This window comes from Schistocerca nitens, chromosome 2 (genome assembly GCF_023898315.1).
Source record: "Schistocerca nitens isolate TAMUIC-IGC-003100 chromosome 2, iqSchNite1.1, whole genome shotgun sequence".
Taxonomy (NCBI): Eukaryota; Metazoa; Arthropoda; class Insecta; order Orthoptera; family Acrididae; genus Schistocerca; species Schistocerca nitens.
Genome location: NC_064615.1, coordinates 780,830,019 through 780,854,933, shown reverse-complemented (window position 1 = coordinate 780,854,933; position 24,915 = coordinate 780,830,019). Strand labels below are relative to the sequence as shown.

Here is a 24,915-nt window from a genome sequence, read left to right as displayed (position 1 = left end):
GAACCAACCAACACACAGAAGAAACCCACAAAACCAGCATGGCAACACAAGATACAGATCAGAATAGAAAAACAGAGAAAAGACATCGGACAGCTAACACAATTTATAAGAAATGAAATATCAGACAAACGAAAAAGGTTAGGTAAAATCTCACAACAAGAGGCGATAGAGCAATTAGGTGAAAAGAAGCAGAAATTACAAGCATTGGCCAAATGACTTAGAAGATACAAAAAAAGTGGAAATAGAAGGAAACAAAACCAAACATTCAACACAAACCAAAAGAAATTTTACCAGACAATGGATAACACACACATTAAAATAGACAAACCACCAAACATAACAGACATGGAACACTTTTGGAGCAACATATGGTCAAACCCGGTACAACATAACAGACATGCACGGTGGATACAAGCAGAAACAGACACATACAAGATGATACCTCAAATGCCTGAAGTGATAATTTTGCAGCATGAAGTCACCCGAGCAATTAATTCTAGGCACAATTGGAAAGCCCCTGGAAAAGATAAAATAGCAAATTTATAGCTAAAGAAGTTCACCTCAACACATTCACATCTCACTAAATTATTTAACAGTTACATTGCAGACCCATACACATTCCCTGATACACTTACACATGGAATAACTTATTTGAAACCTAACGATCAAGCAGACACAACAAACCCAGCTAAATATAGCCCCATGAGATGCCTACAAACAATATACAAAATATTAACTTCAGTCATTACACCGAAATTAATGACACATACAACACAGAACAAAATTATAAATGAAGAACAAAAAGGCTGTTGCAAAGGAGCACGAGGATGTAAAGAGCAACTGATAATAGATGCAAAGGTGACATATCAAGCTAAAACTAAACAAAGGTCGCTAAACTATGCATACATTGATTACCAAAAAGCTTTTGATAGTGTACCCCACTCATGGTTACTACACATATTGGAAATCTACAAAGTAGATCCTAAATAGATACAGTTCCTACATTGTAATGAAAAATTGGAAAACCACACTTAATATCCAAACAAATTCAAATAATATCACATCACAGCCAATACAGATTAAGCGTGGAATATCTCAAGGAGACTCATTAAGTCCTTTCTGGTTCTGCCTTGCTCTGAACCCACTATCCAACATGCTAAATAATACAAATTATGGATATAATCTTACTGGAACATACCAACACAAAGTCACAGACTTGCTATACACGGATGATCTAAAACTACTGGCAGCAACAAATCAACAACTCAACCAATTACTAAAGATAACAGAAGTATTCAGCAATGATATAAATATGGCTTTTGGAACAGACAAATGTAAGAAAAATAGCATAGTCAAGGGAAAACACACTAAACAAGAAGATTATGTATTGGATAACAACAGCGACTGCATAGAAGCGATGGAAAAAGCAGATGCCTATAAATATCTAGGATACAGACAAAAAATAGGAATAGATAATACAAATATTAAAGAAGAACTAAAAGAAAAATATAGACAAAGACTACAAAAATACTGAAAACAGAATTGACAGCAAGAAACAAAACAAAAGCTCTAAATACTTACGCTATACCAATATTGACCTACTCATTTGGAGTAGTGAAATGGAGTAACACAGACCTAGAAGCACTCAATACACTTACACGATCACAATGCCACAGATATAGAATACATCACAAACATTCAGCAACAGAAAGATTTGCATTAAGCAGAAAGGAAGGAGGAAGGGGATTTATCGACATAAAAATCCTACATTGTGGACAGGTAGACAATTTAAGAAAATTCTTTATAGAATGAGCAGAAACTAGCAAAATACACAAAGCAATCACTCATATAAATACATCAGCTACACCATTACAATTTCATAACCACTTCTACATCCCTTTAGATCACATAACATCAACAGATACAAAGAAAGAAAATTGGAAAAAGAAAACACTACATGGCAAGCACCCGTATCAACTAACACAGCCGCACATCGATCAAGACGCATCCAACACATGGCTAAGAAAAGGCAATATATACAATGAGGCGGAAGGATTCATTATTGCAATACAGGATCAAACAATAAACACCAGATATTACAGCAAGCATATTATTAAAGATCCCAATACCACAACAGATAAATGCAGACTTTGCAAACAACAAATAGAAACAGTAGACCACATTACAAGCGTATGTACAATACTAGCAAATACAGAATATCCCAGAAGACATGACAGTGTAGCGAAAATAATACATAAGCAACTTGCCATACAACATAAACTAATAAAATAACACATTCCCACATATAAGTATGCACCACAAAATGTACTGGAGAATGATGAATACAAATTATACTGGAACAGAACCATTATAACAGATAAAACAACACCACATAACAAACCTGACATCATACTCATCAATAAAAAGAAGAAATTAACACAACTAATTGAAATATCCATACCCAATACAAAAAATATCCATACCCAATACAACAAATATACAGAAGAAAACGGGAGAAAAAATTGAAAAATACATCCAACTGGCTGAGGAAGTCAAGGACATGTGGCATCAGGAAAGTTGACATTATATCAATTATACTATCAACTACAGGAATCATACCACACAATATCCACCAGTACATCAATGCAATACAGCTACATCCAAACATATATATACAAGTACAGAAATCTGTAATTATTGATACATGTTCAATTACCCGAAAGTTCCTAAATGCAATGTAACATACCGTACAGTTAAAAGGAAGTCACGCTTGATCAAGGTCCGCGTCACTCTCCATTTTTAACCAGACTTAACGTCTGAGAAAGGAAAGAAATAATAATAAAAATAATAATAACAAAGTGGCCCTCGTGCTCAGTATTATTGACATAATATTATGGTCAATATCTTGCACGAAAGTGTGTGATCAAGAATGAGACGATATTGTTGCGCAGTCTGTATGTCCGGGGCACTTCAGTTGGAACTTTGCCTTCATAGTGAACATATTGGCACTCGATGATGTGGATGTTTGTTGTTATTGAGTTGCTTACCTTGCAGAATACAAGAAGAAATAATGCATGACAGGCAAAACAAGTCAAAGAAGCCTTCTGTGAACATTTCAGTAGATCAGGGACTCTATCATTTCACCATAGATTTTTAAACTACAATAACTAATTATAAAATAAACAAGTGGTCTTTATGATTTATTTTGTATGTGTAATGTTTTCTGGATATTTCTCGACTGTAACAACTGTTGCAAATGAAATACACAGAAATGCCAGTTTATAGCTTACATGATTTTATGTCTGTGCTGTGACCACTTTTGGAAGAAAAATTAACATGTACATTCACTGGACGGCTGACCTGATCTTACTTACGAATTCTGAGAACTAGTAAAATAAAAATTTTTGCTTACTGTCATGACACCAGTATCTTTGGTTTCATCTGTTGCTATGGAAAACAAGGTACCTGGTGTTTTGTGATCAATGAGGAACTTCATTTCTTCAGAGTACCACATGGTGCTTTCATGTACATCTTTCAGCCTACTTACCGTTTTTGTCAGTTACTGGTTTCAGTTCTTTGTGGAAATTTGTCAGGAGCTTATTGAATTTCTCTCTGTCTCGACAGGAATTGACTTGTATTGTACAGTAAAATACGTTGCGCATTAACCTTTTGGAAAAAATGTGTAGCCTGAGAAGGCTAGTGTGATAAAATAAGATAATCCTCTATGAATGTTGCAGTGTGAAGATAAGACAGGATGTTAGCTTGAACGTGGGTATGAGTTAGTGTAAGCCCCACCAGATTTTTGATGCTATGCTCAGCATTGTGCAATAAATCTTAAGCATATGGGGGGCCTTTAAGTGGTACTCCTATTTTCAAAGATTTTCAAACTGGAAGGAAGGTTATGTTTGAATTGTCAGATATGAAATTTTATGTAGATTCAAACCCTTCCACATACTTGTTAACATATTACAGAAGAAAAATTCCCAAGGAAAGACTACCTAATGGTCAAGCTATAGATATGAAAACCTAGATTACCTACAATAAAAGTGTGTTAATGACATACTCCCAATCATCTTCAGTAAACCAGTTCCCAATCACTCCAAATTCACAATAAAAATATAACAATCATGTCAGCTATTTTTACTTAATAGCATTTATTTTGTGACTTGACCAAAAACTGGTAGGGCTTACACTCACTTATACCTTTTTTCATACTAACATCCTGTCTCATTTCACCGCACTTGCCTTGTCTACATTATTAAGAAGCTTACAAATCATCCATCACCCCAGGATGAAGACATACTGGACACATCCTGAAGGTCTTTAATGCGGTAGTGTCTCAATTCCTCACTGCATCATGTGCTTTTGGATCAGTCATTTGTTTGTCTGCCTTTAGGAGCAGTTTCCAACCCCAAGAACAAAATGCCTTGTCTCCTTGAAATGTAGAGGTTAATTCTTACCTGCCTTCTATTTTATTCCCTGCAATTTAACCCATTTAGTGTCACAAATGATTGCAGACTGATTACTGCTTAGAAGTATGGTTTGGAATTTCTCCATAATTGAACAATGAGAACAAAAGACATTTGTCAGGCCATCAGTTTCTTGGAGAGCTTCCAGGATTTAAATTAAGGGGGATAGGATGTCAGACTTGGAGCAGTAGAGGCACCACAGGACATTTTAATTTCCACTGTCTGTACTTTTACAAATAAATTTTGTCACTGTGACCAGGAAGGATTCAGGATTCACATTCATAGCAGTGGAAGTTCAAAAACATAACAAAATAATTTTTTTTTTTCATATGAAATTTTTCGGCATTTTTTTCACTTACTATTGGCTGCATTTGTTGCTGTAGGTATACTTTTCTTCATAAGTAAGAGAAATTCTTAGATGAATTTTGCACAGGTGTGTGTGTGGGGGGGGGGGGGGGGGCATGCGTGCGTGCATACATGGGGAAGGGGTGGGGGGCGTGTGATGATAGCTGTTAATAGGTCACAACATGTATGTGTATTGACATTTCAAAGTGAGAGATAGATCTCCTCTACGTCTTCAACTGTTCACTCGTTTACCGTATGTTGTTGAGTGCGCTCTTTGTGTTGAGTGTGCCTTTTGTTCTGTGACCTCTAAAGCACCACCAAGCTGACACCCAAAAAACAAATGTTCTACCATGGCAGTGGGAGAGGTTTATTTGCCATTGCACCTTGTAGATGTCCTGAGCTGACTTCTTTTACACCCTATCTGATAGAACAAAGTAGGTCACACACTGGGAGGTGTTCCACACTTATCAATGACATTAAACAACGTTTCCACTTTGCATGAACATCATTTGTCGGCCTGAGTGGTCAGAAGTGGAACATGTTTTCCCATAGGATAGACATGCTATACCACAGATTCCCACTTAGTCGAAAGATGTCGCGGAGCCCAAATTACTTAACTAATCACAAACATCATACAACATTGGACAGACGGTCAACCAAATAACAATATATATCTTAACTCATCAAGTTTTACATAAAATTTCTTCTTTTAAACTTAATGAGAGCTTAGCTCTTCATATTTCCTTTTCCACTGTATGTAAATATATATCACATAATTCTGATTGCTTAGCTAAAAGGTAGTGTCTTTACAATAGGTTCCTTCTTTTTTAGCAACCTTTGTTCAAAATATGTGTGTGTGTGTCTATTTCATGATTACATCATTAATTACTTGCTGTCATCTAGTAAATAGTTTTACCCATTTGCTTTCCAGTGCTCTTTTGTAGGAGACTACCCTTTTTTACTATCATCTAATTATGTGTGTGCTGTTTCATTTCTGTAGATCAGAACATGAGGTATTTGCCTTGTTTAATGAGGCTATCATTACATTTATAATTTCTTTTAAATCTTTGGTCACGACTGCATAATTTCCTCAAATTTATTGAGATAAAACTTGTTTTGGTTTATCTTTATCCTAAGGAGCTACATGCTGACTGTACACAGTTTCAAATCTCCAATTTGTTGTAAGTCAACCATGTGCAGAAATGTCAGTTCACAGAATCATTGATGCCCAGGTAAGCTTATTTACCTTTAACTACTTTGGAGATTATGTCAATCGTGTGACTTACCTTCACTGTCCAGCTTCCTACCTACGTAGGAGCTGCGCTTACACCTTCTCCTATGGGCAGATGCTGTGTACATACGTTATCATGTTTCGGTACAAGTGCCCCATTTTTATTCCCTCTACACACACACACACACACACACACACACACACACACACACACACAAAAGTTCAGATCATTTCATGCATGGGTTCAGCTGACCAAGGAATAGACTGTCCCTTCCTTGGGTTCATCTATCCTCCTCCTCCTCCAGCATGTACAGAAAATCTGGTACACCCATCTTAAATCGTCAACTATATACGCAGCTTCTTTTTATTCCCACTACTGAAGTTTCTCTGTGGCCTATTTACCCTTCTTGGTTATTCCTAATATGTTTATTCTGACTCCTCCATTCGTACCTTTCTATCTGTGCTTCTTGTAAATGCATAGCATATGTGTATAAAATCATCTAATAATAGTCCTTTTCTTATATTATTCTTTCTGTGTTATTGTGCCAATTCTCCAAGTAATCTTCATCTTCCCGTAAGCATTTGTTATGAATGACCGGAAACATAATTTACCATCCTTTCAGATAAGTACTTGCTTTCAAGTTCTGTTGAGAATACTTCTAAGACTGCTCTTAATATCCGTTTAATTGTTCTAGTTCATATAAGACAAAACACATCTACTAAATAGCTAACCAATCCCTCTGTTTTACACTAAGAGGTGTGATATATTAATAACTATAGTCTTTTTTATTGCACTCACTCAAATCATGTATTCAGTAGTGCTCTTTGATCAGAGATAACTTGAGTCTTCCAGATCACTTCTATACGTCAACTGTTAAACAATTTATTTGTGTACTTTCACCGGAAATAACCAAATGCTTGGCTACAGCAACCTGTCATTTTACTCACTAGACTGCTGCTTTATTTTTCATTACATGTGAGCACTTTGTATGTGCGTTCACTTAGGGAATAGTTTCCGTTCCCATCCTTCACTTTGTTCTTTTAATGTGCCTAACATACACTGAAATACCAGTTACATGTCCAAAAAAAAGAAAAGAGTTTCTTGTCCATCTCACCTGTTATCACCAGTATTTTGTCATTGTACCTGTGTTGCTCCACTTGTTTTACTACTTTAAATCACATCCAACATAGTACATCAACTATATTTGGCAATGCCATGTACAATGTCATGTACCATTACTGTAACTGGTCCTGTTTATATTGTTTTATTCACCTCCTCTGTGTGCTTATTAGAAATGGTAAATGTCTATTCAATAGGATACTGACAATGTCAGCTAGTTTTATTTCTAAAACTAGTGTAGAATCATAAAATATAGATTCAGGTTCAAGATAGCATGATAGAAAAAGTAGAACCTGCTCCAGAAAAAATGAAATATGAAAGTTAAAAACAGCTAACATCAGTTTGTTGAAGCTGCAAGGATGGCAGATTCTCCAGAGTGTATGAATTTCTTTAACATTTCAACATTGTATAACCCCTTTACTTGACTAATCTATGGGTCTGTTAAAAACACTGTTTTTGGATGCGATACACGCAGCACCTGAAGGGTCCGCTGTAACATGGAAGAAATTTGCTTGTTTACTTCTTCAAGTTGGAATAGAAATCCTTAACTAAGGCTAAGTCATTAATCTGAAATGCAGATATAATTGCTTTTTCATTGAATTGTCTTAATTTATTTTCTCCTTGTTTTTGTAAATTTCAATTCACAGCATTCTGTAGCTCTGTTGGCTTCAGTTGCTATTGAATGTGGCCACATACACAACTTTACTTGTGGTTTATCAGTGAAGTTTTATGCATTATTTCTACTGGTGATAAACCTGTAAATATTTGGGGTACCTAACTCAAAATAGTTTGGGCTCGGGAATAAACTGAGCCCACGTGGTATGATAGTTGAAACAATATTTTCTAGACAGACATCCAACATCTTCCATTACCAGTCACAAGGGTTGGACTGGGAGTGATATTTTGAAATAGCTACATGTTTTATGGTTTCCCATTCTAAAATTTATTTGATGTTATTAATTGTAAATTGCAATCCATTATCTATGAGAAGTTGACAAGGCTTACCTAAATCTTTAAAATAATCTCATAAACATTTTATTACCATAACTATGTGGCTTGTTTGATAGGATAGAGTTTTATATACACTACTGGCCATTAAAATTGCTACACCAAGAAGAAATACAGATGATAAACGGGTATTCATTGGACAAATATACTAGAACTGACATGTGATTACATTTTCACGCAATTTGGGTGCATAGATCCTGAGAAATCAGTAGCCAGAACAACCACCTCTGGCTGTAATAACAGCCTTGATATGCATGGGCATTCAGCAAACAGAGCTCAGATGGCGTGTACAGGTACAGCTGCCCATGCAGCTTCAACACATACCACAGTTCATCAAGAGTAGTGACTGGCGTATTGTGACGAGCCATTGACCAGACTTTTCAGTTGGTGAGAGATCTGGAAAATGTGGTGGCCAGGGCATTTTCTGTATCCAGAAAGGCCCGTACAGGACCTGCAACATGCGGTCGTGCATTATCCTGCTGAAATGTAGGGTTTCGCAGCGATCAAATGATGCTGTAAACAGAGCCTGGATTCATCCGAAAAAATGACGTTTTGCCATTCATGCACTCAGGTTCGTCGTCGAGTACACCATTGCAGGCTCCTGTCTGTGATGAAGCGTCACGGGTAACCGCAGCCGGAGTCTCAGAGCTGATAGTTCATGCTGCTGCAAACGTTGTCGAACTGTTGGTGCAGATGGTTGTTATCTTGCAAACGTCCCCATCTGTTGACTCGGGGATCGAGACGTGGCTGCACGATCCGTTACAGCCATGCAGATAAGATGCCTGTCATCTCGACTGCTAGTGATACGAGGCAGTTGGGATCCAGCACGGCGTTCCGTATCACCGCCCTGAACCCACCGATCCCATATTCTGCTAACAGTCATTGGATCTCGACCAACGTGAGCAGCAGTGTCGCGATACGATAAACCGCAATCGTGATAGGCTACAATCCGACCTTTATCAAAGTCAGAAACGTGATGGTATGCATTTCTCCTCCTTACACGAGGCATCACAACAACGTTTCACCAGGCAACGCCGGTCAAGTGCTGTTTGTGTATGAGAAATTGGTTGGAAACTTTCCTCATGTCAGCACGTTGTAGATGTTGCCACCGGCGCCAACCTTTTGTGAATGCTCTGGAAAGCTAATCATTTGCATTTCGCAGCATCTTCTTCCTGTCGATTAAATTTCACGTCTGTAGCATGTCATCTTCATGGTGTAGCAATTTTAATGGCCAGTAGTGTACTTACAAGGAGAGATCACCAGCAATGCAATTGACTTTTAGATACTCTCCATACGGTGATGTAGGTTAACATCCTAGGTACCACACACTGCAGCCATTTGCCCTGGTGGGCCCTTGTTTGCGAGTAATTGACGAAGAAAAAAAAAATTTCAGAATTTTGTGTGACATTCAGTAGTGTCAAAGTCATATTAGATAGTCTGGTTGTGTGGTATAATGGATGAGATAACAGCTTTACAAGCAGGAGGTTGTGGGATCGAATCTTGTCAGGTACAGTAACATTTTTTATTTTTAAATCTTTATTGAAATGACTCTGACCATCATTTTTATTCAGTTAATTGATTTAAATGTAATTTTTTGATTCAATTTCTTTGTCACCTAATTTTACTCACTGTATGAACTATTCATTTGTTTCATTTTTCTTTATATCATTCATTTTCTAGTCAGAATTATTGTGAATAGAAATTTAATTATATTTATCTGTTATAATATTAAATTACTTGAAAAGTCAAATCCATCAGTTAGAAACTAAAGATATAATAATCTATTAATATTTGTGTAGTGATGCGAAGAGCATATTGGCGTTAGCAGATTGAAACTATTTTTGCACAGTAGCCATCATTCAAACATAGAAAACTAACCTAAATACTTATTGCCCTAAGGACAACATAATGCAGATGAAAATTTAAAGAAAAAATGGGTTTATAAGTAAAACAAAATTCAAGCAAAATGGGAGCCCGATATAATGAATGCAATAATTTGGATGAAGAAACAGGGTTATAAAATAAAAGAAATTAAATAAAAGGTAATACATAAAATTAATTAAATAAAGATTCCAAGTGGAGAATGAATGACAGGAGTAAAAATGAGAGCAAATGAAGAAGTTGATATTATGATTAAAATTATGTGACAAATAAGTGGAATCAAAAAATTAGATTTAAATCAATTAATAGAATAAAAATGATCATCAAAATCATTTAGATAAAGATTTAAAGATAAAAAACTGCACCTGACGAGATTCAAATGCACAAGCTCCTGCCTGTGAAGCTGTTACACTATCCAATATGCCATGCAACCAGACTATCTAATACCACATTTTTAATGCTATTGAGTGACATACAAAATTCCAAATTTTTTTGGTCAATTGGTTGCAAACGAGGGCTCACCAGGGTGAAGGGCTACGGTGTGTGACACCTGGGATCTTAACCTACATCACTGTATAGATAGTTTCAAAAAATGTATCGCACTGCTGGGAACCTCTCCTTGTTAGGCAAATCTTCTGTCAGTACTGAGATAGATGTGATCCCTCCTTGACCTGTAGAAAGTTGTCCAAAAATATCAGCAACCATTAAATCATGTAATCCTTTGGGTATTATAGTATGTAACTTACTCTGTAGATGGCTGTTATCACCTTGAAGCTGGCGTACTTCACAGGATCGAAGTAGCTTTACTATTTTCTGACTTCAGTTCTTTAAGCAATAAAATGCTTTCATGTGCCTAAAGCACTGGTGAATACTGAAATGTCCATATCCCTTATGGATAAACCATACTACAGCATCCTCCACACGCTGTGGTATGCATAATTTCCAATTAGATTCAATATTATTTAATCTCCAGAACAAAATACTCTCAATAATTGTCCACAACTCCTGGGATCAACCTTGTCTGTTCGCATTGGATACTTGTCTGTTCACATTGCTGCAGTTTAAAGCTAAAATATTAATCTGTCTTTATTCCCTGCTTTATTTTAAGTCTGGGGTCCTTATCTCACTATTTGGTATAGGCCAAGGTCTGGCAATTGATTGCAGGAATGACATTAGATCCCTTAGTTTGTTTCATTTCATTCATATCCAAACATAATCTTCACAACACACCTGGAACTTGGTTTTGAGAACCTTTTATGTAATTAATTTCTATTAGGAATTGTTGTAAAACCAAGGCCCATATGATTAACCTACTTTTGATCAAGAATGTTAATGCATGATGATGGTTGTAATAAATAATTACTTTAAATCCCCAAATCAACATCTGGAATTTTTGTATGCTGCAAACGATAACTAGGAAATCCCTTTTTGTTCATCTGTAGAGGATCTATACAAGGGAGATGTACTTGATGGCACTATTTATAGACATGGAAGAGGACGTGTATGATGTAGAGATAAAATACTGCAAGAAGAATTTGACATAGCACTGAAAGACCTAAGTCAAAACAAGCCTCCAGGAGTAGATGACATTTTTTTTGGAACTAATGATAGCCTTGGGAGAACCAGCCAAAAAAAAAAAAACCTTCCATTTCAAGAGCAAGATTTATGAAACAGGTGAAATACACTCAAATTTCAAAAAGAATATAACAATTCCATTTCCAAAGAAAGCAGGTGCTGACAGGTGTGAATATTACCAAATTATGGTTTAACAAGTCATAGTTGCAAAATACTGACACAAATTCTTTACAGAGGAGTGGAAACACTGGTAGAAGCCAACCTTGGGGAAGACCAGTTTGGACTCCTGAGAAATGTAGCAACATGCATGGCAGTAGTGATTGTACAACTTCTCATAGAAATAGGTTAAGGAAAGGCAAACATATGTTTGTAGCATTTTTAAACTTGGAGAAATCTTTTCACAATGTTGACTGGAATACTCTCTTTGAAATTCTGATGGTAGCAAGGATAAAATACGGGGAGCAAAAGGCTATTTACAACTTTTACAGAAACCAGATGACAGTTCTAAGAGTTGAGGAGCATGAAAGGGAAACAGTGGTTGAGAAGGCAGTGAGACAGGGCTGTAGCCTGTCCCCGATGTTATTCAATCTGTACATTGAGCAAGCAGTAAAGGAAACAAAAGAAAAATTTGGAGTAGGATAGTAGTTATCAGGATAGACCATCAGTGACAGAGCATTTCGTGTTCCTACCGCTAATAAGCAGAGTACACTGTTCATTTATTGTATATTTTTACAAGCTTCAAATGGGAGTGATTGCAGTAATGGATAGGAACTGTGATTGCTGTGTACAGATGCAAGCTGAGTTGGCAACCCTTCGCTCACAACTCCAGGCTGCGTTGGCATACGTCACACAGCTTGAGGCTGCTACCAAGGGGCATCACTGTGGGGGGTCGGACGCAGGGATGCGAGAGACACCAAGCACATCCCACGTGTCCCCCATTCGGTCCGCTGCTGTGGCCACCTCGGGTACTGCCTGCGCTGAGGTTGACCCCTCACCTGTGGTTGAGTGGGAGATCTTTCCGAAGTCTGGCAGGTAGCGAAAAACTTTCCAAGGGGCCGATCGTAGAGCCTTCCTGGTTCGTTTGGCGAACAAGTTTCAGGTGTTATCTGTAGCTGCCGATGTCTCTGAGCCGGATGCAGTCGTCCACCCTGTTCCAGAGGAAGCTTCTTGGCCCGCAAGGTCTTGGCGTTCACAGAGGGTGGGTTTGCTGGTAGTTGGGAGCTCCAATGTTAGGCGCATAATGGGGCCCCTTAGGAACATGGCTGCCAAGGAGGGGAAGGAAGCCACTGTGCATTCCGTGTGCATACCAGGGGGATCATTCCAGATGTGAAGAGGCTGCTTCCAGATGCCATGAAGAGTACAGGATGCAGCCAACTGCAGGTGCTGGCTCATGTCAGTACCAATGACGTATGTCGCTTTGGATCGGAGGAGTCTCTCTCTGGTTTTTGGCGGCTAGTGGAAATGGTAAAGACTGCCAGTCTTGCTTGCAAGATTAAGGCGGAGCTCGCCATCTGCAGCAGCGTCGATAAAACAGACTGTGGTCCTTTGGTGTAGAGCCGAGTGGAGGGTTTGAATCAGAGGCTCAGGCAGTTCTGTGACCGTGTATGCTGCAGATTCCTCAACTTGCACCATCGGATGGTGGGTTTCTGGGTTACGCTTAATAGGGCAGGAGTTCACTGCACACAGGAAGCAGCTACACGGGTACCGGGGGCTGTGTGGAAGGAACTGGGCAGTTTTTTAGGTTAGAGGGGCTCAGGGAACCACAGAACGGGTATCCATCCAAAAGGAGCAGGTAAAATGCAGTAAGTGCGTTGTAGAAATGATTGGTCTTGTAGTTGTAAATTGTCGTAGCGGTGTTGGGAAAGAACCAGAGCTCCAAGCCCTAATAGAAAGCACTGAAGCTCAAATAGTTATAGGTACAGAAAGCTTGCTGAAGCCAGAAATAAGTTCAGCAGAAAGTTTTTCAAATGATCTAACAGTGTTCAGAAAAGATAGATTAAATACAATTGGTGGTGGAGTATTTATTGCTGTCAGTAGTTTGCCTTGTAGTGAAATTGAAGTAGATAGTTCTTGCGAAATAATATGGGTAGAGGTTATACTTGACAATTGGACTAAACTATTAACTGGGTCATTTTACTGACCCTCACAACTCAGAAGATTTAGTTGCCGAACAGTTCAAAGAAAACTTGAGTCTCATTTCAAATAGGTACCCCATTCATACAATTATAGTCGGTGGTGACTTCAGTCTATCCTCGATATGCTGGAAAAATTATAAGTTTAAAGCCAGCGGCAGGCATAAAACGTCATCCAAAATTCTACTGAATGCTTTCTCAGAAAATTATTTTGAACAGTTAGTTCATGAGACTACTCAAAGCCTAAATGGTTGTGAAAGCACACTTTACCTCTTAGCAACAAATAATCCTGGACAAATAGTGAGTATCGTGACAAATACAGGGATTAGCGGCCACAAGGCAGTAGCTACCAGGCTGAATACCGTAACTCCTTCAACCATCAAACAGAAACACAAAGTATATCTATAAAAAAAACTGATAAAAATGCTCTTAACACCTTTTTAAGAGTTTCCTTCTGATCTGATCATGTAAGCATAGAAAAGTTTTGGAATGATTTCAAAGATACTGTATTGCACATAAATTAATAAGTGATGGTGCTGACCTCCCATGGTACACAAAATGGGTGAGATTGCTGTTGCAGAAGCAGGGACAAAGTATGCCAAATTTAAAAGAATGCAAAATCTCCAAGTCTGGCAAAGTTTTGCAGAAGTTTGAAATACAGCCTCTACTTCAGTGTGAGATGCTTCCAATAACTTCCACAACAAAACTCTGTCCCGAAATTTGGCAGAAAACCCAAAGAGATTCTGGTCATACATAAAGCACACCAGTGGCAAGACGCAATCGATACCTTCACTGCTAGATAACAACGATGAAGTAACTGATGCCAGTGCCACTAAAGCAGAGTTATTAAACACAATTTTCGGAAACTCCTTCACCAAAGAAGACAAAGTATATATTCCTGAATTCCAGTAAAGAATAACTGCCAAGATGAGAAACACAGAAATAGATATCCTCGGTGTCGCAAAGCAGCTTAAATCGCTTAATAAAAGTAAGGCTTCCGGTCCAGATTGTATACTGGTCAGGTTCATCTGAGTATGCTGATAAAATAGCTCCAATTTTAGAAACTATATACAACCACTTGCTCACAGAAACATCTGTACCTAAAGACTGGAAAAAAGCTCAAGTCACACCAATACCCTTAAAGGGAAGTAGGAGTAATTTGTTGAATTACAGGCCCATATCACTGACATCGATTTGCAGTAGGGTATTCGAACATTATGAAGTACCTCGAAGAAAATGATTTATTGACACAGCATGGATTCAGAAAATATCGTTCTTGCAAAACACAACTAGCCCGTTATACTCATGAAGTAATGAGTGCTATTGACAGGGGATGTCAAATTGATTCCATATTTTTAGATTTCCAGAAGGCTTTCAAAACCGTTCCTCACAAGCGTCTTCTAACTAAACTGTGTGCCTATGGAATATCGCCTCAGTTGTGCAATCGGATTCATGATTTCCTGTCAGAAAGGTCACAGTTCGTAGTAATAGACAGAAAGGCATAGAGTAAAACGGAAATAATATCTGGCATTCCCCAAGGAAGTGTTATAGGCCCTCTATTGTTCCTGATCTAGATTAACGACATAGGAGACAATTTCAGTAGCTGTCTGAGATTATTTGCAGATGATGCTGTTATTTACAGTCTTGTAAAGTCATCAGGTGACCAAAACGAATTGCAAAATGATTTAGATAAGATATCTGTATGGTGTGAAAAGTGACAATTGACCTTGAATAAAGGAATGTGTGAAGTTATTTACATGAGTACTAAAAGAAATCCGCTAAATTTCGATTACACTATAAGTCACACAAATCTGAAGACTGTAAATTCAACCAAATACTTAGGGACTACAATTACAAATACCCTAAGCTGGAACGATCACATAAATAATGTTGTGGGTAGAGTCAACCAAAGATTGCGATTCATTGACAGAACACCTAGAAGGTGCAACAGGTCTATTAAAGAGACTGCTTACACCACGCTTGTCCACCCTATTCTGGAGTATTGCTGTGTGGTGTGGGATCCACATCAGAGGTGACTGACGGATGACATTGAAAAAGTACAAAGAAGGGCAGCTCATTTGGTATTATCGTGAAGTAGGGGAGATAGTGCCACAGACATGATAAATAATTGGAGTGCATATCATTAAAACAAAGGCATTTTTCGTTGCAATGGGATCTTCTCATGAAATTTCAATCACCAGTTTTCTCCTCCGATTGTGAAAACATTCTGTTGACACCCACCTACATATGGAGAAATGATCACCACCATAAAATAAGAGAAATCAGGTCTTGCACAGAAAAATTTAAGTGCTCGTTTTTCCTGCACGCCATTCGAGAGTGGAACGGTAGAGAGACATGATTATGAAGGCTTTCCTGGCATAATAATTGATAGTATTCTTCTCGGGTGTGCAGCCGGATCATAACGTCATCTTGACACAATATTTCAGTGGTCCAACTGGCCACCATCTTCAGGTGAGAGTGCTGGTACACAATCTCGCCGGAACTGACTTCTAAGCTCAAGCGGCGGCCCCTATATAGGCCGCAGAAGGCCAACAACGTGTGCGTGAGAAGGTGCCGTAACTGCCCTCTAGCGCAAGTAAACGTACCGAGCCACCAGTGGTGGAAACAGGCAAAATCGACGATCGAAACACAGACTGTTGTTTTTTAATGTCTGATAATACCGGGTTCCAAGTCTTACTTAAAAGGTAACCCTTGTCTCTCTTAATAAGGTTATCAGATAAACGAATCTCTATGGATTCTTTTAAAACACAGTCCCAATAGTGAGATGCAGGGGCAACCATTTGTGTCCCTCAGTGAGACAGTGCTCCGCCACTGCAGACTTCTCAGGCTGAAGCAGCCGTGTGTGCCGCTGGTGCTCAACACATCAGTCCTGAATGGTTCGGATTGTCTGACCAATATAAGCCTTCCCACAGTGGCAAGGGGTCTTGTACACACCGGGCTTCCTCAAACCAAGTCATCCTTAACAGAGCCAAGAAGCGTTCTAATCTTGGTTAGCGGGCGAAAAATACTTTTCATATGATATCTTTTTAGAATTCTTCCTATCTCCGTGAAATGCTCCTAGCAAAAGGTAGAGAAGCCACCGATTTGCAGGTATCATCTTGTGGTTTAGGCAAAGGTCCAGACTGGAAAGCACAACGGATCTGTCTATGTGTATAGACATTCTGCTTGAACACAACCTTGAGATGGGCAATTCTTGTGTAATGGCCTACCCAAGATTCATAAGCAAGGGGTCCCGCTTTGTCCAATCGTGAGTAATTTGGGTGCTCCTACCTACAATCTAGCCAAGTATTTAGCATCTGTTCTTGGCCCTCACATCGGTAAATGCGAAAATCACATTCTCAATTCTATGGTGTTTATTCAGAGATTGAAGTCTTTGTCTCTTAGTCCCTGGGATTTGCTTGTGAGTTTTGATGTCCTGTCGCTTTTTACCCAGGTTCCTCTGGAAGAATCCTTGCAATTAATTGGTGAGAAACTGGATGAGGAAACAACCAAGCTTTGTCGCCATGTGCTGACCTCGACGTACTTTTTATTCAATGACCAGCACTCTCACCTGAAGATGGTGGCCAGTTGGACTGCTGAAATATTGTGTCAAGATGACGTTTGATCCGGTTGCACATTCGAGAAGAACATTATCGGTAGAGACACAGCTTGAAGGTATTCATAAAACCCTCTGCCTGACACTCTATTGTGAGTAGCAGAGAATCACGTATTTGTAGAAACAGCGAAGAACTTGGAAGAGCAGTTGAATGGAGTGGACAAGGCCTTGAAAGGAGGATGCAAGATGAACATCAACAAAAGCAAAATTACTGTAGTGGAATGTAGCCAAATCAGATGAGGCTGAGGGAATCAGATTAGGAAATGAGAGGGAATCAGATTAGGAAATGAGAGGGAATCAGATTAGGATATGATACACTTAAAGCAGTAGATGAGTTTTGCTATTTGGGCAGCAAAATAACTGATGATGGCTGAAGTAGAGAGGACATAAAATGTATAGTGGCAATGGCAAGAAAAGCATTTCTGAATAAGACAAATTTTTGAAAACCAAGTAAAGATTTAAGTGCCAGGAAGTCTCTTCTGGAATATTTGTATGGGTTGTAGCCATGTACGGAAGTGAAACATGGAAAATAAACAGTTTAGACAAGAAGGAAATAGAAGCTTTTGACATGTGATAAAGCAGAAGAATACTGAAGATTAGATGGGTAGATCACATAACTAATGTGGAAGTACTTCATAGAATTTGGGAGCAAAGAAATTTGTAGCGCAACCTGACTAGCAGAAGGGATCGGTTGGTAGGACACATTCCAAGGCGTCAAGGGATCGCCAGTTTGGTTCTGGAGGGGTGTGTGTGTGGGGGGGGGGGGGGGGGTAAAAATTGTAGAGGGAGACGAGTAAACAGATTCAGAAGGACATAGGTTGAAGTGGTTACTTGAAGATGAGGCAGCTTGCACAGGGTAGAGTAGTGTGAAGAGCTACAGCAAACCACAACAATGGTTTAACTCATACTTGTTAAGGCTTCTTCTAGCCAGAGTGATAGTCTTATATTTCCTGACTTCAGGATTACATTCCCCTTGAAGGAACTTCAAAGTCTCGCATCCGTCGTAATTTAATATATGATTATGTTGATTGTTGCCGACTTACATGGTGGGCCTTAATCAAAATATTTCATTCAATTTTGATTTACAATTAAATGCTTTTGTGAAGTTCTCCTTTTTAACAATATTAATCTTAAATTATTTGTTACGTTAATGAATGTTAGACTCGCTGAATCTTAAAACATGAGCATGTAAGTTGAACAATGGAATAAACTTTTCATATTAATTTCCTCGGCTAGTCAGTTCACTTTAAAGCAAAAAATCTTTAGTTATTAATTACAATTGCGGCCCACACACGCGCGAGAATATTTCTTCTTACCTCCCTTAACCATTACATTATAGTCAGTCCTGGCTCTGGCTCTCGGCTGTGGTACTGGAAATAAGAATCTTAAAGCTATGTATGTTCTGCAACTTCAGGCGGCAGTAGAGAAAAATGTATATTATGTTAATAGCGGGCGAGTTTTTTGCGTCCCCTAATTTTTTATAAGTTAATATCGCCACATAATGGCGTCATTGGCTGCATCGACTACTGCGATTGTTGAACTGTAAATTACTCGAATGCAGGTTAATTCAAAGGAAGGTGGACATGAAATCGGGATCACCTCTTACAAATTAAAAGTGAACAATGATATTAAATCAATATATTATCTGCTTAATTAGTACAAATATGCTTACATTTGCCAACACTCGCAAGATGTCCGTCTACACGCTACCAAGACAAGAGAAGAAGTGAAGACGACTAAAAAATTAACAACAGAGCGTATCTTGTCGTCTCTTTAGATCATTTTGTTATATTTCTTTGCCCTCGAAACTTACACAGAGAAATTATTATAATCGGGTACATGAGAAAAATGTATATTATTCAATTTTAAAATGTCTCTTCTTTATAAATACTGTTTTTTAAGTCTTTTCATATTATTTCACTGGGACGCTATAAAAGCAATACCTCTCTCTGAAGCATCTGTCACTAATTTAAATGGCTCATGCATGGCTGGACATTTCAGTATAGGTACCTTTACTAACACCTGTTTTAGTATATTGAAAAGTTTCTGGTGCTCCCTTATTCCAGATCCATTTTGATCTTTTTGTTAGTAATGTTAACAATGTAGGATCATTCAGTACTTGGTTGTGCAGATAGTGGCAATAAAATCCTACTAATCCTAGAAAAGAACATAATCGTTTCATATTCTGGGGTTCCAGGCTGTCCTTAGAGCTCTTATTCTTTTAGGATCAGGTTTGATTCCATCCGTGCATACCAAATGTTCTAAATCTTTAGTTCCTCCCTGTCAAAATGAGAATTGGATAATTTAATAGTAATACCTTTTCGTAAAACATCTTTAGAGTTTTGTTAACAAGGCCCAGTGTTGCTCCAATGTTTTGAACACTAATAAAATGTCATCAGTGTAGATATTCAGTTCTTGTAATAACTCGTTCCCCAATGCTTCATGTAATGCATGAATATAGACAAACAGAAATATTTAGGCCAAAAGGCAATACTTTGAATTGATATGACTTTCCAGCAAACAATAAAGCTGTATAATATTTTGAACTATCGTGCAACTCTGGTTGCTTGTATCCTACAGTCAGATCCATTGAACTGAAATATCTGGTGGTTCAAACCTGGCAGGAAATTCACCTATATACGTAGATCTGTTCTTTTGGTTTCTACCAGGTGTCCATGACTTAAGTTGCACTTTTAAAACACTGTAGAAAGTGTACTACTGCTCAGAATGACATCACATGTGAACAGCATATTAATGATGCAGGGGGAAACATCTTGAACAAAAACATTAAAGAAAATTTTACCAGTTGATGGCACTGCAAGCATCAGAATATGCACATGAACAGAAGCATGGTACACAGCTCTTCCCCAGTTTGCGTATGAGATACCCAACATGACTGTTCATGAAGGATCACGTGCTTCTAGTGGAGCTCTTCTACAAGAACAGTGACTGCACACCAGCAGCCCTGCAGAAGTTCCAGACCCCTTAGGATATGTAAAAAAAGGCATTAGTCTGTTGCCTGCTAAGGATTTGGAGAAAATGATTACAAAATTCTGAAAGGCGGGTTCTCATGAAGTGCAATGTGGCAGAGGGAGGAAAATGGTTGATTCGACATCCATCAAAGATGGGGCCACAGCATTGCCAGAGGGGACAAGTGGTAGTATGTAAACATGCAGTGCAAATTGCCTGAACATTGGAAATGTCTATGAGCCTGTGTATAGAATCCTATGAAACATCTTGCATTGCTATCCGTACAAAAATCACTCATGTTCGGGAGTTTCTTCCTGCTGACCTGCCAGCAAGACAAATGTTCACTCTGGAATTTCTTGCTGACACGGAAGTGGACAATGAAAGGCAATGGAACATTCTGTGGAGAGACAAAGCCAATTTTCATCTCCGAGGATAAGTCAATACACAGAATTTCAGAATATAGACAATGGAAAATGTGTGTGAACATCATCTGGTACCACTTGACTGTGCAAAGGTGACTGTGTGGTGCGGGTTGATGGCATTGTTTATTTTAGGACTGTATTTTTTCAATGAGATGAATCCTGTCAGTCCTGTTACCTGTACTGTCACTGGTAAACGCTACACAAGTCTTTCGCACACCATCATTCCAACCCTTTGGCAGTTTGGATTTGTAGGTAGTATCATTTTTATGCAAGATGGCGCTCCTCTGCACATTGCACTGCCAGCGAAGCAGCTGATGCAGAGAGGCATTTCGGAAATGACAGAATTATCAACTGTCATTTCCCCTACAGTCTGGCTGTCAAGGCTGTGGGGCTGTCTGAAAGATGTTGTGTTCAGTGCTCCAATTACAAATGTTGCTGAGTTGAAGGCACACATTATGCAACAGATTCTGAACATGACCCCCGAGACAGTCCAATCTGTTATGGGACATCCATTTCTTAATTTCAGCTTGTGGCAGAAAACAATGGACAACATACTGAATGTCTTGAGCCAGCCTTGTGAGAATTAGAAACTGATGTAATTTAGCTTTTTACAGTGTTCTTGGCCTCAGAACAATAAAAACCAATTTTTTCCACATCTGATATGGAACAACCTCACGGTGGTGGATGGGCTTGCCCCTAAAAAACACTGCCACAATTGGTGACTGCTGAATTTCGGAAGCTGTGCACCTTGAATTCTGTGTGTGGTGTAATGTGCTGCTCAAATGTTAGCCGTCATGTTGCGCTTCATCTGTCATTTGTAGCTGACCCCATCTACCTTATGCCAAGCTTTCCATTAACTATTCATTGAATTTTTAACAATATTAGACCAATCTTCTAATTTTCTTAATATTTCTGATAAAATGGCTTCCATATTGTAGGTAATAACTAGCATACAATATAGACAACAATATACTCAGTTAATAGCACTTTGTTATTCTATTTTGACATTGGTGCACAAAAATCAGTGAAATGTATGTCATCAACCCTTCACAGAATGCATTAGTCTTAGGTCGGTGCTAAGTACAGCTCATCTAATCATGCACACTGCTAGCTGCGCTGCATTGCTTATGCATCACGTGTGAGCTAAGTGATATAGTGATGAGTCGCTGCATAATCATTGCATAGCCAGTTGACTAGCCACCGCACCGCAAAGCAGAGGTGCGCTGCTGTCATACTGGTTAGCCTCTGCAAGGATGTCGTCAAAGGTCACTGTTGCAGTCTTCTTCAAAACACAGCATGAAATTCTTTCTAGTTGTAAAACAATGAAGTGGTCTCCACTTATATGGCAGAATTTACTTAAGCTCCCAGATATCCTTGCTTATTGACTCTATTTTTATGGTCAACAAAACTCCTTTGTCCAACTCTTTATAATAGTTAACACTTCTTTTGTCTCAGTCACCTTAAAATCGTTTCTTCTTAAATATTTAAGTCAGACAACACCTCTACATGTGCCTCTTTATATTCTTTCTGCTATTGGTTTTATGTTGTTCTAGACAAAATTGTATCTTCTTGCAGTTTCTTTGTAAAAGAAACTGCATGATTCCAGAGACCTTTTCAAGTCCCAAACATCTATGATCAAGCGACAAATGAAAATCTGTGCCAAGGACGGGATTTGAACTCTGGACTCGTGCTCACTAGGTATATGCGCTAACAGTTATGCCACCTGGTATTTATTCGGACTACTCTAGTGTACCACCCTCCTTAATCCAGATTCCGATTTATGCCTCAGCCAACTTGGAACTCTTCAGATTTGAATCCTGGCCTTGGTACAAAATTTTCATTTGTCACTTCAGTCTGCAGGGGTAATCTGTAAGGGTTTCATTTTTACCAACTGAGGTAAGCAGCTCTAAAGAATAAAACTGTAGAAAAACAGTGTATGGTCTTTCTGCATAATAGTGGTTTCACAGACACAAAGGAAGAAAGAAAAGAAGGCAGGCTGTAACTTAACATACCATTGATGTCATGGTTATTAGTAAACTAACTCTATCTTGGATGAGTTTGGAGATGGAAATCAGTGGTAACTTTGTGTAAGAAACTATCCCAGCATTTGCCACGGAAATCTAAACTGTTTCAACTGACGGTGCGTCTCCATTCAGCTATCTATTTGGAAATATTTTGTCTCTTGTTGTAATTTGTATGCTTGTCTTTGCGAAATGTGTGTGAGGTTGTAAGTGGTCATGTTTGCATTATGTGACAATGAGGGAAGGGGGAGGGTGAAACATAGCATTCTCCTATCAAGTAGCATGAACAGGACTGCCGATGTCAACATCCATATCAGAAATGCGGTTCACCACCAACAATGCCACATGCCCTTACTCCATGAGACACTGTAAACAAGTTTGGAATTTAGCCTAGGGCACAGGTGATCAGTCTGTTGACCAGGAAGTATATCGTACTGCCTCTCCTCCCCTTGCCGACTAAACACTGGTGGTGAAAATGTCTTCCACCAGCAAGATCTGAACTGACTACCCCAGCATCAGTGCTACCGTACAATTGTTCATTAATATCAGCTAAGAAGGTAGGTCCCATGTGACTTTATGCAGTAGGATACTAACAGAAAATTAGACAGAGCACCCACATCTCAATGGCACAAGAATGATATGCACCACACATCTGACTTGTACTGTTTCCAAATTGTGTCCTAAAAAATGTAAATCATAGCTGCAGTGTACAGTACTCTTACAATCTCTTCTTTTTCTTGGTCTCTCAGGAAGACAGAACATGGGCCAACAGACTGTAGCATGCATGTCAGGCATACTGAAAATCAGAGTGTGTGCCAGTTTAAGCGCTTTGTAATTTCCTTCAAAATAAAACTGTTGCTGAAGTTTCCTTCATTGTTTTCAAATAATGATCAAGAAACAAATGTATGGAAAAATTTCAGATAACTTTGGGAGAGAACAACTTGGCACACAAGGAAGGAAGCAGTATCACACTCAAAAAGGGTGCAGACTGAGAAATGATGACATTTTTATGAGGAAACGACATAAAAGAAAACCTTGTGTGATATGTATTGTAACTGACAAATTAGTAATTATAAATCATTTAAATTTGCATATCATATTTATTTGTGTCTCAGAGCGGAGCAGTAGAGAGCTTTTATCTTTTGGATAATTTTAGCTACTTGGTGTCACTCCACATTTAGGACATTAATTTTCTCTGTTCAAGAGGCAAGTCTTCAGTGAGATGGGCTCCCCTCTGCACATACAGTTTTCTCAGAATCCATGTATTTTGGCTGTTAAGTGGTCTTGTTTATGGCGGTCTGACAAACATCTTCCATTCTTCTAAACTTGTGTTGGACAGGGCTCTATTTTTTTTTTTTACTAACATCCTTTTCAGTTGGCTACAAAAAATAGAGCCAACTTAACTGATCTCTTGTTTTCTTAGTAGGCCCAAAGCTACTTAAAGGGCCCAGCAGTGGTACATTCTCAGTGGTCATTTCTCTTAGGGTTTATGAACGGCATCTGCCCGGCTAGTCTAGTAGGAGACCACTTTCAGTGGACATCCAGTTACTTGTCATTTTGGCTAAAGCTTTATTTTGAGGACTTACGCACTCAGCAGGGCAGACAGCAGGAAGTAGAGTGCCTCAGAGCCACCATGGACAATACTCGCGAGTGCAGTTAAAAATTCATTAATTACAAGAAGTGGAGGGGACAAATCCAGATGAGTGCCTGCTGCTGACATCACAAGACGTCAAAATGTTTTGGCTGTGTAATCCCCAAATTGTTCCAACATTGCTGCTCTTAACTCAGATGATCCCTTACACCCAACTCATTTCCTTATTTCTTGTTTTATAGTTGAAGGATGTTTTGATAGATACTTAATTGTAGCCGTTTCCCAGATTAGTGATATTTTTCTTCACCTAGTTCAAATTTACTGCCATTTTTGTATACACAATCTTTGCCATTGTTATATTGTTTTATATTAGGTTTCCGTACCTCATTTGATAAAAACAGAACATTAATAGGATTGCTTTGTTTGTCTGTCAGTCTGACTGACTGTTAAGGACCCTATTTCACAGGAACTAGTAGGCATATCAAGTTGAAATTTATCAAACAATGGAAACTGCAGGTTGGAATATCAGCATTG

The 24,915-nt window shown here is 38.6% G+C and overlaps 1 protein-coding gene across 5 annotated transcripts in view; it reads left to right on the top strand.

Annotated features, from left to right (window-relative positions):
- The window catches only part of LOC126237028 (nuclear pore complex protein Nup93-like), a 227,053-nt gene that overhangs the window by 60,216 nt on the left and 141,922 nt on the right, over positions 1–24,915 (top strand). The window lies entirely within an intron of this gene.